At 37.4% G+C, this 14,974-nt stretch overlaps 1 protein-coding gene across 4 annotated transcripts in view; it reads left to right on the top strand.

The window, feature by feature from the left end:
• LOC141454934 (glutamate receptor ionotropic, kainate 2) overlaps positions 1-14,974 on the top strand; it is a 491,708-nt gene that overhangs the window by 163,283 nt on the left and 313,451 nt on the right. The gene's annotated exons all lie outside the window — the stretch shown is intronic.

Raw genomic sequence — 14,974 nt, forward strand, 5'->3', positions numbered from 1 at the left:
ATAGACTAGTACCGCAATGCATCTTAGCTTTGCAGGTCTAGCCTATAACCGCCTAACACTTTACTATAAATTTCTCATATTAACCATTTGGAATATAGACTAGTACCGCAATACACCTTAGCTTTGCGGGTCTAGCCTATAACCGCCTAACACTTTACTATAAATTTCTCATATTAACCATTTGGAATATAGACTAGTACCGCAATACATCTTAGCTTTGCTGGTCTAGCTTTTAACCGCTCGGCTATCATGGCGCCTGATTTACAACATTATATAATATGGTTTCTTCTTTACGTGGCTCGGCCAGGAAGTTCTGGACTTTGCTTTCTACCGTTCTCTGCCTCTCGTACATCAGTTTTACTTTACAGTTTCGTAAATTTGATAAAATTCAAATAATTTTGAGCATTAAGTGAAAAAAATTTCCCCCATAAAGTTATTAATTACAGTTGGAAATAGAAAAGCTAAATAATAAAGTCCCGCTATTTAGGCCCGCGGAAAACGTAGCGCGGGTAAATGAATAATTATAATTACAAGTATGGAAGAATACTAATGTTATGCTAAAGCCCCTCCCTTCTTCTGAGCACCAGCTAAACCAATGAATATTTACAATTTTAAACGATGCCAGAGAGAGAGGGAGTGAGAGGGAGGGAAACCGGAAGCACATGCCCCAACAGCGAGTGATGAATACCATGAAATAAACGCTGTATCACCAGCGTTAAGAGAAAAATGGGAAATAACACCATAAATAATTTATGAAAATCTCATTTTAATTAGTTCATACTTTATTTACTGTACCAATTTCTCTCATTGGGTTTTTAGGTCGCGTCAGATTTTGGAATATAATTTCATAAAATGACGTATATCTAGGAAATGGACTTGAGTTGTCAGTCCATACAATTTTCACAGGAAATAAAGTGGTTTTCACAAATTGGACTCTGCGTTTGTGTGTGTGATAGAGAAAGATTTCCGCATTACTCAATACGAAAAAAAAACGGATATCGTTCACATTTAATATCTGGTTTAAAAACTGCCATTCAAACCCGAAAATAAGCTTTTAGTTATCAACAGCCGGAAACAACATCCGGTATCGTGTCGGAAAAATATGTTTAGCCTATTTTTTCAGGTGCGCTTAACGTCCAACTACCAATTAGGTGTCGTGGACGGAGGCGACTAGCAAACATACTTTACTATAAATTTCTTTTATTAACTGTTGGGAATATAGACTAGTACCGCAATACATCTTAGCTTTGCGGGTCTAGTCTCTAACCGCCTAACATACTTTACTATAAATTTCTCATATTAACCATTGGGAATATAGACTAGTACCGCAATACATCTTAGCTTTGCGGGTCTAGTCTCTAACCGCCTAACATACTTTACTATAAATTTCTCATATTAACCATTGGCAATATAGACTAGTACCGCAATACATCTTAGCTTTGCGGGTCTAGTCTCTAACCGCCTAACATACTTTACTGTAAATTTCTTTTATTAATTTTTAAATAAAATTCAAAGCCTAGGACCGGGAATCGAACCCAGTACCACAATGCATATTAGCTTTGCGGGTCTCGCCTCTTAACCGCTCAATTACCGTGGCGCCTGGAAAATTAAGTTTATTTGTCTGCGTTTATCTTTTTTTTTGGTTGGGAAATTCGGTGTACGAGGGTCGTTTGAAAAGTCCGTGCAAAGTCAGAGAGATAGCACTACTGGCGCGTATCGAGGTTATGTTTAGTTAGTAGCATCTCTTGGAAGAACACACACCAAGTTTCAGCCAGATCGGTCTATTTCTTTGTGTTTGGCATTCGTTTCAATCGAGGAAGTCGAGTGATTTTCAAAAATGGACGAAAAAGAATTTCGTGTGTTGATTAAACACTACTTTATGAAAGGCAAAACGCCTTAGGGGACTAAAGTGAAGCTTGATAAACATTATGGTGACTCTGCACCTTCGATTAGAACAGTTTATAAGTGGTTTCAAAATTTTCGGAGTGGCCATATGGGCACAAGTGACGCTGAACGTTCTGGACACCCTGTTCAGGTTACTACTCCAGAAATCATTGATAAAATCCATGATATGGTGATGGATGACAGAAGAGTGAAGGTGCGTGAGATTGCTAGTGCTGTGGGCATCTCGAATGAACGGGTACATAATATTTTGCATCAACATTTGGACATGACAAAGCTATCCGCAAGATGGGTGCCGCGATTGCTCACGCTTGACCAAAAACGAAATCGTGTGAAGTGTTGCAAGGACTGTTTGCAGCTGTTCCAGAAGAATCCGCCAGGATTTTAAGCGTCGTTTCGTCACTGTGGATGAAACATGGATACATCACTACACTCCTGAGACCAAAGAACAATCTAAACAATGGGTTACCAAGGGGGAATCTGCGCCAAAAAAGGCGAAGACCGTTCCTTCGGCCGGAAAGATTATGGCGACTGTCTTTTGGGATTCGCAAGGAATAATCCTTATCGACTATCTGGAAAAGGGTAAAACTATTACTGGTGCATATTATTCATCGTTATTGGACCGTTTGAAAACCGAGCTGCAAGAAAAACGCCCACGATTGGCCCACAAAAAAGTCCTTTTCCATCACAACGCACCAGCTCACACCTCAGCAGTTATGGTCGCAAAATTAATGGAAATAGGGTTCCAACTCGTTTCACATCCCCACTATTCTCCAGACTTGGCTCCCTCGGACTACTATTTGTTCCCCAACATGAAGAAATGGCTGGCGGGAAAAAGATTTTATTCAAACGAGGAGGTGATTGCAGAAACGAATGGCTATTTTTCAGACTTGGACAAATCCTATTATTCGGAAGGGATCAACAAACTAGAGCAGCGTTGGACGAAGTGTATAAGCCTAAAAGGAGACTATGTTGAAAAATAAAAAAGGTTTACCCCAAAAAATTAAGTAGTTTTTATTTTTGCACGGAATTTTCAAACGACTCTCGTATTAGTGTGAAAAACTTGTAGTTTTCTTTTTTAATTCTTATTTCGTCTCAAAGAATGCATTTCCGGGTGAAGCCCCTCAATGATCATGGAAAAAGGATCAAATTCAAATTATTTATTGAATATTCGGAGTTTTTCCTCGAGATTTCCACTTTAATGGTTTTTGGAAAATATTATCATTTATTTATTATATTTTATTCCATAGTTAGGCGTTGAATAAAATATTATACTATTTTTTGCTTCCAATGTAATAACCTTACATAAAGGGGGCTAACTCCTCTCCCATTCGGTGTACAGGGTCGAGACCCCCAAAAGGCACATCTACATAACATTCCGAATCGAATGACACCTCATTCATGAAAATCGGTTCACGCGTTTAGGCGCTACGTAGTTTACAAAAAAGGTAACAACAACAACAACAAGAAGAACAAGAACAACAACAATTTCTGAAAATGCCGTTTTTGCTCATTTTCGGCAACTTTTTTCTCGAAATCTATTAGGTCTGGGTTATTGCAACAAAATTACAGTCATAAAGGAGGATTTGCCCTTTATTTTAAAGAAAATTTGGGAATTTTACCTTTTATAGAAAAAGTGAAAAAAATTGTCAAAGTTGGGTGTTTTTCAACGTTACGCTTTTTCGTGCAGTTTTTGACGATCAACCCTTATACAACTGTCCTACCGGACAGTTTTAATAAAAAAAAGGAAGAAGAGGAATAAATTTTCCATCTTTTTTGGCCAATAGTGTTACATATTTTCCACTCCATCCAATTTCCATAAAACTGTTAGCATAAAGTTGTCACAGGAAGTTGCTCCTTTTTCCCAAAGGCACAAGCTCTGACTTCCTTTTCTTTTTCTCTCATTCTTACAATGGATTTTTCTATTTTCCTTTCTTTTTTTTTCCTCCACAAACCTAATTTTTTCCATTTTCCTGGGAACGGATGGTAGATTTAGCAGCATGAAAACGGAACTCAATAGATCGTAAATAAATCAAGTCCAGCTAATAAAGCATGAGCCAGAGTTATTGGACGGCCATGTACAAAAGGAGTGCGCGAGATTGGTTGGAGGGGCAGAATTTGATTCCCTAGCATGCCCGCAGGTATCCTCTATAAACGTAGTTAGGTGTGAGGTAGACTGTAGAGGGGAATCAGACACAGTCAAAACGAGCCGTGGGTGGGGGGTGGAGAGGAACGTTGAGCTGACAGAACGTGCCCTGAAGCTTAGGACAGGGAAGAACGAATAAATCTAGTAGACAGAGCCCCTTGTCCTGTACAAGTCAACGGATAATGGATTTATTGAGCTATATTATCCATCTCTGGCCGTTCCGACGGGTTAGCCCTTGGTTCGGGGAGATGTACCTAGTAGAAAAACAGGTAATTTCCAATGCGTATAATCTCAATTAGTTCTAGTTTATATCTGGGTTCATTTCTTAGCTATCATTGGCACTTATTCTGGATCGATACGTTTTAAAAAAAGGATTTGTTTTTACTTATTCTTATTATATACTAAAACCAAGAGAAACATTTCAATATACCCGAATATAATCACTTTTTTTTAAAAGGGATTTGAATAAAGTCACTTGGTGATGATGTGACCTTTATCCTTTGACCTTTAATGGAGAGTATTGAACCTTCAACGCCCTTAAGTATGAATTGATCAAGCAGATATATCCTGCAAATTGAAATAACGTGATAGATGTAAACAGCAATAGCTGGATTTGGCTTTCAAATTCTGTAAATGTAAATTGCAAAGTTAAAGTAGAGCCATAGGTACTTAGTTATATGAATAAAGCTGAGCTTTACAGAGTAAGCATTGTTACACAAGTTAGTAGTGGGGGGGGTAGAGAAGTGGCTGTCAAGCTCAAAGCACATTCTCTCCCGGCCACCGGGAGCTGCCTTAGAGGCGAGCTTTACAATTTACCAGAATTTGCAAGAGGGAGGTGTGTCTTAGTCAGATGTTGAAGAGAGACAAATGGCCGGCTCACTCTCACTCTCTCTCAGTAAAACACGCGCCACACTGACGCACTTCCACTTCCTGTACTCATGATCCACACACATTTCCTGGAGTTCTGCCTGGGTGTATCCTTGCCACCGAAGGTAAATCTCAAGAAGAGATTAGGCGTACACTTCTTTGGTTCTTACTAGGGGATGTTGCTTAGCTGTTGAAGTCGAGCCAATCTAGATTAAATTAGTCAGCCAGGCCAAACTAGGATATCCTGTTCGTACTGACTGTTTAATGGCAGCTTCCTGGCTCGTTCAGCACAGTGTACCAACTGAGAAGAATATACAGGGTGTTCATTTTAAGACGGCTCAAATGCATTTCATGCTTAAACGGTTAATCTGAGCGAAAAATGGTAGAGGAAAAATTTGTTGCCCGCCACCTCTAGTTTTCAAATATGTGACTTGATTTTAGATTCCTGCCCGCATACGCGGCTGATACGTGACCAAAAGTGAGGGTTCCGCAGTTGACCCCCATTTTCTTATACACAGTTTTAAAGAGTATAAAAAGTTATGAAAGAAACTGGAAATTGCAATTCGATATCTTCAAAATTAAAGGTGCTAAACCATTTCAAAATCTGATATTTATTAACCAATATTTAAATTTTTTAACTTGTTATCAAAGATAAAGAAGAGCACGCGATAGGTCATTTTTATGTATTTTTTCATCCCCTTTCTACTAAAAATATTGCCAATGCCGTAAAGCTAGTATTTTTCTTAATATCAGGAAATAAGTCGTTTTCCAAGTGATTTTTCCTAAGAAGGAAAAATGTATGTTCTCAAGCATACAGAAAATGGCTAAAAATTAATTTTACATCTGTTACAAACAAGAAGGTTTAATAATTATTTGGTAATTTTGGGAGAGTTGCGTTTAATTACCAAAAAAAAAAAAAAATAGGAAACCTCCTGTCACATATTTACGTAAGTGATCAATATCTTTCATGTAAAGGATCAAACTTATTCCTTAATTTATCAAATAATGCACTTTACTCATCTTGTGAAGCATTTACAGCGCCTTGAAAGGTGCCTCCTCTGGCTCGCAAGCCAGGTTAGCCTGGAGGTTATCAACTGCTCTCTGTATCTGAGGAGTGACATATTCTGAAACTATAGGTGACCGGGCTACAAATTTTTCCTATACCATTTTTTGCTCAGATCGAGACCGTTTAAGCATGAAATGCATTCGAGCCGTCTTAAAATGAACACCCTGTATATGTTCTCATTTATTACTAGAGAGTAACAATCGTCTAGTTTTTTTTTTTAATTTCCAATTCGCTGAAGGAAATAAGTTCTGTCTCTCCATTGTGGGGCCCAGAAGTAAGCTATTCTTCAAATTCATTCTACCGGAAGTGACGGAAGTTTATTGAGATTTTCCTTGTATACATACTTACAAAAAAAAGACGAACGATTTTCCTTTAACCCAGTAAAGTAATTGTATTCATGCAAATTTAATAACTTTTCCAAGGAAATTCTAATATGAGGACTTTTCTTGGGAAATGGGAATGTTTAAGCTACAGTTTAACTTCCTGTTCACATATTTTGTTATTATGAGCTCAACATGTTTTTTTTTAAAGTCGTGTGAGTGTTTGTGATGTTTTAAAGAGGAAGTGAGGAAGCGATATTCGGTTTTTCGCGATAAAATAAAAAGTCTATTGAGTTTTCAATTTTATTTATACTTCTTTTGTTGCCAAAAAAATGGATAAAATTCACCTTTAAAAGTACTTTAAATTACATTGGCTGGAAAACCAATTGAATTTTTAAAGACAACCTCTCATTGGTGTACCTCTCATTGGGTGTACCTCTCATTGGTGTAGCTCTCATAGGCGTACCTCTCATTGGTGTACCTCTCATTGGGTGTACCTCTCATTGGTGTAGCTCTCATAGGTGTACCTCTCATTGGGTGTACCTCTCATTGGTGTACCTCTCATAGGTGTACCTCTCATTGGGTGTACCTCTCATTGGTGTAGCTCTCATAGGTGTACCTCTCATTGGGTGTACCTCTCATTGGTGTAGCTCAATTTAATTGATTGGAACAGCACTTTAAAAAAGGAAAATTCTTTGAATCAATTGAATTAATTGTAGCAACAAACCAGTTTTTCTAATGAAAATTCTTTTTAATTGTATTTTAGATAGATTATTGATTTCTAGATAGGTCCACTGTTATTGATTCTAGTGAGAGGTTTAATTAAATAAATGTAATTTGAGAAGTTTTTCTTTATATTTTTGTTTTTTAATTCAAGTCATCGATCGTTAAAAAAATACAAAAAAAAGAAACTTTAAACTCGTTTATAGTGTGGGGGGGTCCACTTTGAAATTTCAAATTATCTTTATTTCTTTAACACCATTGGAAATTGTTTATTTTGGCCATTACAATTATTACAATGATATCCTGAAAGATACTAAGAACCATATTAGCCAGAAAGATAAAAAATAAATAAATAAAATCAAAATAGCCTTTATTAATTCCAAACAAATAAACCAATTTAATAAAATTTCACTGTTATAAATTTTAATTAGCAAGATTAATAACTAGAAAAAGAAAAGGTTTACACTTTACATAATTATAATAATAAAAAAACTAATACACAAATACCTACTATTAATTTTATCTAATTAAAAATAATTTAAATAAACATAATTTAGATGCTTAGATTATGAAATTATGCCCATTTCTGGGCAAAGGCCTCTCCCATAGCCAGAAAGATACTAAGGCCCACATAAGCCTGAAAAATGCTAAGGCCCATAACAGCCTGAAAGATGCTAAGGCCCATATTAGCCTGAAAAATGCTAAGGCCCATATTAGCCTGAAAGATACTAAGGCCCATATTAGCCTGAAAGAGTAATACTATCTCTTGGTTTAGGGCCAAGCTTCAGTTTCTAGACAAAACCAATTATCTCATATTTCGGCCAGTAAACTAAACAATGTCGTAAGCTTTTATTTTTTTAATGGTTTTAGTTGCGCGTAATATATAAGAATAAGAGGCGCCACGGTAGCCGCGCGGTTATAGACTAGACCCGCAAAGCTAATATGTATTGCGGTACTAGTCTATATTCCCAATGGTTAATATGAGTAATTTACAGTAAAGTATGTTAGGCGATTATAGACTAGACCCGCAATGCTAAGATGTATTGCGGTACTAGTCTACATTCCCAATGGTTATTGTGAGAAATTTATAGTAAAGTATGTTAGGCTGTTATAGGCTAGACCCGCAAAGCTAATATGTATTGCGGTACTAGTCTATATTCGCAATGGTTATTGTGAGAAATTTATAGTAAAGTATGTTAGGCGGTTATAGACTAGACCCGCAAAGCTAATATGTATTGCGGTACTAGTCTATATTCCCAATGGTTATTGTGAGAAATTTATGGTAAAGTATGTTTGCTAGTCGCCTCCGTCTACGACACTATTATATACAATTGGTAGTTGGACGTTAAGCACCGCCTGAAAAAATAGGCGTGTACTTTACTTTTTACTTTATATTAGAATAAGTAATTACTCTAATAATTCCTGTTAAACGGAGGTTTTCATCTCATTAATATTATCCAATGATCTGTAAGCTCATGTAAGAAGATTAGGACAACATTAGCCAATACCATTTTGTAAAACCCACGGAATAGCAAGGGAAGGAGATAATGAACAAGTTTTTGGCGGAACAATAGGAAATGGTGCTCAGGAGGAAACAGGATACAAAGAACTATAATAATGGCATCAATCTTTTTACAATGGAATAGTGCTGAACTTGCGGGCATAACTAGGGTATAAAAAAAAAAGTTTTGCTAAATCCATCTATTGTATTTGGTATAACAAAGAAATGATATTGTTGGAAAAGTAACGTTCCTTGGTTTAGTCTTTCATCTTTGAAAATTTCTTTGATTGGACACGAAGGGTCTTGAAGAAATTGACCGAAAAGAAAGGGAGAGAGAGAAAAAAAAAGGAGGGAATTCAACTGAAGTGAAAATCTATGGGGGAAGAGGATGGATTTATTGGGAGTGAAAGGAAGTTGGTTGGAAAGAGTTGGAGTCGTATGGGATAACAGAATCACATTCCGGACCTGAAGTTCTATGTCGGACAAGGGTTTGCTTTTGAATGAGTGGGTCTACTGCTGGCAAGAAGGTGGATGGATTCCACCATAGAAATGCTTAGTTAAAGATCTATCTAGTTTGCCAAAAAAGGAAAACCTAGGGAATGAATATTGTACTAGTGGATCTAGGGCTGAATGAGTTTTTTTGGGGGGGAAGATACACGTGTTATTGAGGGACAGAGAAGAACATTTGGATCAAAAGGAACAGGAAATAGAGGGAAGAAAGTGGATGGGGGGAAAAGTTTCCTGGACTTTCTCCTCTTTTTTTTTTTGTCCTTGCTCGGGAAAAGGGGGATGACTTGGTGCCCAGATGTCTGGTGGAAGAACTACACAAAGGAGTGAACTGTGTTTCTGCAAAGAGTAACGGGGATTTTACTTGGACGGAGTGAAAGGAGAGATAGACGCTACTGAGGCTACCATAGTGAATGGGAAAGGATGGTTCCCCCCCTGAAGTTTTCTTAGCCCCCAAGACTATTCCTACATTAGACCCTCCAGAAGGGGAGTGGGTAGCCCCTTTTTCACTTAGGGAAGAGTGTGTCCTTCTTATCAAAGTGTACACACTTCCTGGTCTTGGGCTGTTCACTGCACCAATCACTTTACATCAACTTTTCCTCTAAGTTCTGCTTGGCTGGTTTCTATCCATTTTTGGATGTATGTCCGTCTCTCAGCTTCTTCCCTCCTCTCTGGCAAACATTTCTATTCAAGCACACATAGATGGAAATCTTTCTTCCATCGCTTCACCCTTGTTCTTGTCTGAAAGTATTCTTGGCCCACTTTGGGTACAAAAGTATTCAAAAAGCCATGTTTGGTCAAGATTACAATGAATATAATATTGGTTTTAGAGACCGTAAAAGTATTATATTAAGGATCCGAAATCGGCGAGGAATCAGTTTAAATAAAAACAATACGGCTCGTCTTTTTTGCCACACTGTCACTGCTGCCCAAATCAAATCTTCAAAAGTTTAAATAATACGAAGCTATAGGCTGCCCAAAATAAGGTCTTTCTGGTTTGGGTACCTGGTCGTTCACGACATAAAGGTAACGAGGTGGCCCTATTTATTGGCCCGGGTAGGCTCTGCAGGACACTAAAGTTGGCCAGGAGCAATGTTTTGTGGTTTCGAAATGGGTTAAATCTGCGGCCATTAACTTATGGGTGCAGAGTAGGGCTCAGGAGTGGTGGCTTGCCACCAATGGGCAGAGACAAGCGAAGGAGTTTATTAAAGGCTATTCGCCAAGGCTGACTGCAGAATTAATCCCGTCAAGGCCGTGTCCTGTTGCTACTTTATTAGTTTATTGTATTGTTTTCCTGAATTAATTATATTAATCCTGCAATTAAAATGGTGGGAGGTATGATAGTGCGTAATGTCTGTCAGTTGTTTGTAGAGAAATTTGATGGTGTCCAGAAGTATAAGGGAGTACTGTTCTGGTTCAATAAGTACAGTTGTTTGGGTAGAGAGTAGTCTCATTATAATGTTATAGCAAAGTGCGCTGAAGTTGGTGTTATTAAGTGGGGTACTTAAGGTGAAGGAATTACTGCGTACTTTAAATTGGTTGTGGTTACATATACCATCATTACCATCATTGCAGGAGTGCAACTCCTGGGATAGCCAATTTATTTCTGGACCCTTACAATATTAAGTTAATTCCTGATAATCAATTATTGCCCTACTGGAGGATTTCCATCAAGGCCGTGGGGCTATATGGATAATTGTAGGCTTATTAACTGGCCCACTGCAGGTTCAGAAAACACATGTATCGCATGGGGTCTGGCAGATGAGATAGCCTTCGTAGGTTCTTCCAGGAGGAGGAGGAGGAAACGGCACTGCACGTGTTGTCAGTGTGAGGAGCTTGTCCTAGCTAAGGATGTTACTTCTCGGGGAGGAAAAACCAAGGCCCTGAGAGCTTTACCCAGGGAGTCACTCTCCACGGGTCTGAAGCTGAAGGGCGAGCTCTAAAGTCGGGGAGTACACAATAGATCCAAAGGGGTCTCAGTGGCGTAGGCTGCTCGGAAGTGACCTTCCACTGACTTAGATTTGTGAAGCTTCTGATGATTTTCTTGAGAATCCGATCATTCAAAATGATTGTGTGCAATATAGCAATCGACTATATTTTTATATAAGGGTTGACCATCAAAAACTGCACGAAAAAGCGTAACGTTGAAAAACACCCAACTTTGACAATTTTTTTCTATTTTTCTATAAAAGATAAAATTCCCAAATTTTCTTTAAATCTTACTCCAAACCCTCCTTTATAACTGTAATTTTTTTGCAACCACCCAGATCTAATAGGTTTCGAGAAAAAAGTTGCCGAAAATGAGCAAAAACGGCTTTTTCAAAAAATGTTCTTGTTCATGTTCTTGTTGTTGTTGTTCTTCTTCTTGTTACCTTTTTTGTAAACAACGTAGCGCCTAAACGCGTGAACCGATTTTCATGAATGAGGTGTCATTCAATTTGGAATTTTATGTAGATGTGCCTTTTGGGGGTCTTGGCGCTGTACATCGAATAGGAGAGGAGTTAGCCCCCTTTATGTAAGGCCCCCTCCAAAATTATTATTACTAATAACTCTGTAAATCTTGGCCCGATTTTGATAGAATTTTGTAGGATGATAGGGTTATGGCTCCCCTACGTAACAATAAAGCGACGATCTGCTCTTACACTTTTTAAGGGGAAGTATAGCAATCGTTTCAAATTATCGACACGTGAACCGATTTTCATGAATGAAGTGTCATTCGAATCGAAATTTTGTACAGATTTGCACTTTAAAAGTCTCGACGCCGTGCCTCATAAGGAGGGGAGTTTGCCCCACCCAAATAAGGCCCTTACTAAAACTATTATTACCAATATTTCTACAAAGCTTAGTCCGATTTTGATAAAATTTAGCACGAAGAAGTGATTAAAGCTCCTCTACGTGGCTGTGAGGTGCCATCATGCTCTTACACCTACTAAGAGGAAGTACTGCAATCGTTAAAATTATCAATGAGTGAACCGATTTACATCAATGAATTGTCGTTCGATTCAAAATCTTTGCCTTTTAGGGAGAAGTACTGTAATCGCAGTTTATTTTTCTTGCTCTTCTTAAAAGGAAGTACTGAAATCACAGTTTAATTTTGCTATTTACGTACAAATACCTTCCTATTTTATTCAAAACGCTTTCTCAAAAAAATTGTTATTGAGGATGGTTTGGGGACCGCAACTATAATCATTATTAAAAAGATCTCTCCAGTGGTAGTAAATCCGACTTAACACTTTTTCAGGTTATAATGATAGAATAGCTTATTCCAAATTTTAAAAAAATCTGTAAAGCAGACGTAACTTTGCAAATAGACAAAAAAGGAAAATCTATCCAAAAGGTACAAAAATCTCCTTAACAAAAACTTACAGTTTAAAAAGTTAAGTATAAGGGTTGATTAAACGCCAAAAGGTACACAAATCAGCTAGTACCCAACATTTCATTAATACTTCATTGATATAATTTAAGTAATTTTACTGCATTAACTTTTCCTTCACATTTTTTAGAATTTATTAGATGTCACAGACCCTTATGCTGGCCATTTTCATCTACAAAATATTTACTCAAGTAGCACACCATTTAACTTAGATTGACTGTAATATCTATTTATCTATAATAATCAAACTATTAATCACAGGCTAAAAAGAAAACGTTATAAAAAATATAAAGATATAATATACATTTTATCATAATTGTAACAAAATAATATTATGAATGAACTGGCCAGCATAAGGGTCTGTGACATCTAATAAATTCTAAAAAATGTGAAGGAAAAGTTAATGCAGTAAAATTACTTAATTTCTTTTTTTTTTCCACTTTATCTATATATCTTGATTGACTGATTGGTACGCTGTGTGTCTAGCAACCCGATCTATTTGGGCAGCACCCTTTGTTTTGCAAATATTTGCATTAAAATGTTTCTCTCTCTATATCAATGAAGTATTAATGAAATGTTGGGTACTAGCTGATTTGTGTACCTTTTGGCGTTTAATCAACCCTTATACTTAACTTTTAAAACTGTAAGTTTTTGTTAAGGAGATTTTTGTATGAACTATCTATTTCCTGAAAATGTACTTACGTCAACAGTAGTAAGACCAAAAAAACTAGATTTCTCGTCTTCGGGAGGTCAAATGATTCCGTACCGGAGATTGTGGCTTCTGGTAATCTTTACCACAACTCTCTAGGTTTATTCCAGTGTACTGTAGCGATTGTAGCTATGCTCCCTAGTGTCCAGTTGCTACTTTATTAGTTTACTGTTCTGCTATCCGGAAATCGTCTTAAGATTTATTGGTTTTGAAGCCCCGGTGACTCTTATTAGATTAGAAAAGGGTGGGCGGGCAACGTTCCTTCCCCGTTTTTTATGGTGGAACCGCCCTTCTAATACAATCTACAATCTAGTAATACAAAGTCGTGTGCATGTTCACCAATTTGTGTTTTTCTTTTGTTTTTAGGAAAACTGTGGACTGATTTTTTCCTGTCGCCATAACCAAAGTTGTTATTCTATGTTTTTTAGAGCAAAGTAATTATGGCTTTAATAGGGCTAGTTTTGCGGGAAAATCGGCTTCAATAACTTTTATATAGCACTTTTCTTGATAGCCTTTACGTATCTATGTATTTGTGTTTATGTTGTAATTAAATTGTTATGAAGGAAGCTATTGTTTTTGGGCTTTTATGAGGAGTGTAGAGGGGATGGGTACTTCTTTTCCAATTGGGTAATAAAACAAAAAAAAAAAAAAGTTGCTGAAGTCATCTATTTGGGTCATTAACTAAGATGTAGGTGGGAGAAGGGATAAAAATGTGTACACTGAGGACTGATGGTCATTTATGAAGGATGAACAATCTCCTAAGGGAGCTTAGAAGAAGGAGAAGTAGCCACATGAAGGAGCTGGGTTTTATGGTTTCTTCTAGTGGTGGTTCTAGGGCGTGTACCCGATTCTAACAAGGGATTGTATGCGGTAAGGAAACAGATGTCCTTTGTGTGGTACGTTGTACTGAGAGCAACTTGCTTGCTTGTTGGATGCTGTGTATGTGTATCTCAATTCTTACACAAACTCTTCTCCTAGGTAACCAGGATATCTTCCTAGTCCCTTTTCTCCTGGACTCTGCTTCAGCCTTTCCGCCGCCTCCACTTCCTCTTCTTCCACACTCTTTCCCTATTCATCATTGTCGTCGGACATTGAGCGGAGACAGGATAACTTCCATTGGGATAGCTAGTCCTTGGACCACTCACCATGGGGAAAAACTTTCCCTTAACTCCTCCACCCCCCCCCCCCACGCTATTTCCACATCAAATAGTAGTGACTCTATTTTCCGCTCTTGTGCAGGGAATGTGGAATGCTCTCCTAGAAAGGTGGGTGGTATTGGAACATTTACAACTTCATTCCAGTTTTATGGTGGATCGTGTGGGCACGTACCATCCTAAGGCTGTAAATGTTTCTATTTAAGACCTTCCCGTATCTCTCGCCAACTTCCGGCCGATTTCTCTTTAAAGCTCATCTCCCTTAACTCAACTTCTTCTTAACTAAACTTTCTCCTATTATTCTCTAATTTCTTATTTTCCAGGTTTTATATATATAAATAAAATTAAATAAATTTAAAAAAAATCAGGCGTGTTGACTCACACGACTTCCTGTTAATACTATTCTCAAGGTTCGAACTCTTCAATATTCTTCACAAACTCGGAATGTTTGAACCCATACTCGTATTAATATTATAGTTTGTGAATAAATAAATTGGTTTTAAGTTCTCGCTTATCGTAATAAATTCTTTGATCCTTTAGCTATCCAGTGGTCTAATTTAATTTTGGATGTAGACGATAGATTCGAAACTATAATGCCAAACTGTATCCCCCGATTTTGTTATCATTAGGTTTTTTGGATTGCCTCCATATGATAGCAAATTTAAAGATGTATTCACGTCAAAAACTAAGGATTCAAATTGACTAG

Source organism: Rhodnius prolixus, unplaced genomic scaffold (genome assembly GCF_049639745.1).
Source record: "Rhodnius prolixus isolate KJV_2025 unplaced genomic scaffold, Rpr scaffold_15, whole genome shotgun sequence".
NCBI lineage: Eukaryota > Metazoa > Arthropoda > Insecta > Hemiptera > Reduviidae > Rhodnius > Rhodnius prolixus.